The sequence below is a fragment of the Schistocerca americana genome, chromosome 8 (assembly GCF_021461395.2).
Source record: "Schistocerca americana isolate TAMUIC-IGC-003095 chromosome 8, iqSchAmer2.1, whole genome shotgun sequence".
NCBI classification, from domain to species: Eukaryota; Metazoa; Arthropoda; class Insecta; order Orthoptera; family Acrididae; genus Schistocerca; species Schistocerca americana.
In genome coordinates, this window is record NC_060126.1 from 241,337,258 (window position 1) to 241,338,853 (window position 1,596).

At 45.6% G+C, this 1,596-nt stretch overlaps 1 pseudogene; it reads right to left on the minus strand.

Moving 5' to 3' along the window:
- Nucleotides 1–372: 372 nt before the first annotated feature.
- Nucleotides 373–490, minus strand: LOC124546415 (annotated as a pseudogene).
- Between the last annotated feature and the right edge of the window lie 1,106 nt (nucleotides 491–1,596).

Here is a 1,596-nt window from a genome sequence, read left to right on the forward strand (position 1 = left end):
AACTGGCGGTGATTATGATAATGATAATGATGATGAAGGCAATACATATAATGGCAATGAAACGATCATTGTTGCAGGGTTCCGTAAACGATACTCTCCTCTCGTTTTTATTTGGACTGGAGACCAATTCTTAAATAAAAATATTTTATTATTCCTCGATACTTGTCTGTATAGTACTCCGTCAGGCCACATGCGGCCCACCGGGACCATCCGACCGCCGTATCATCCTCAGATGAGGATACGGATAGGAGTGGCGTATGGACAGCACACCGCTCTCCCGGTCGTTGCGATGGTTTTCCTAGACCGGAGCCGCTACTATTCGGTCGAGTAGCTCCTCAATTGATATCACGAGGCTGAGTGCACCCCGAAAAATGGCAACAGCGCATGGCGGCCCGGATGGTCACCTATCCAAGTGCCGGCCACGCCCGACAGCGCTTAACTTCGGTGATCTGACGGGAACCGGTGTATCCACTGCGGCAAGGCCGTTGCCTACTTGTCTGTATACATTCTGCAAAATACATGTCATTGTACATTTGAGATAATTGTGAACAAACTTATTTTATTCATATTTTATTTAGGTTCAGTTCAGTAATGGAGAAAATGGGTGGGGGAGGAGGGGGGGGCGGGGTTAGGCAGGTTGGCAATGGATCTACATACTTTGAATGGAGTAATAGAAAATTTACTGCCTGACTAAACAGTCAAACAGTCAGATGGGAGAAGGAAACGAAATGAAACTTCATGTATTCATAGGATATGTGACGTTAATTTAGTGATTAAAAAGTCAAATCAGATTTACAAAGAACTTTGTACTAAAAGCCTACTTATCAGTGTAACATCGCAGCCCCTACGACGTAGATGCATGTCCAGATTCATTTGTGATGGGTGTGATAAAGCCAGTGTAGCCTCTTCTGAGGCAAGCGGGCCCACTACTGTTGTAACTGGTCGTTGATTTTCTTGATACCAGCACTGGGACAGAGTTGACATATGAGCTGGTGCAACACATGTTCTATATGGGAGCGATGTGGAGATCTTGCTGGTCACAGGAGCAACTAGGCATCAGGCAGACAGTTCATAGACAAATGCGCCATGTGTTGACGAGCATTTTCTTGAATGGCACCACATTACTGCCACGTAAGGGGTAACACATGATATAGGATGTCCATGACATACTGCTGTGCCGTCAGAGTTCTCTCAGTCACTACCGGCTATGGCTGGAAATCATACCTAGTGACTCCCCACACCATGACCATGGAGAGAAGTATAAAACCATTGTGTCTCTGCAGAACATAGGATGAATGAGGCCCCTCCCCAGGTCGCCGTCATAACCGCCAGTGATGGTCATCCAGGATAGTACAGAACCGTGATTTATCACTGCACATAGTGCGCAATGTTATTCACTAACGGTTAATGATTCCTAGTCCTGGCAGTTCTCCAAAGGCAGCCATTAGTGTTGTTGTGTTAACGGCAACTTAACGCATGGAATGGCCGCAGCTATTCTCCAAGCAATGATGCGGGACACTATAGAACATTGCAAAAAGACCATTATTTGTTCTCTGACGGTAGACATATATGTGAAGTAGTTACGATTTGCATTGT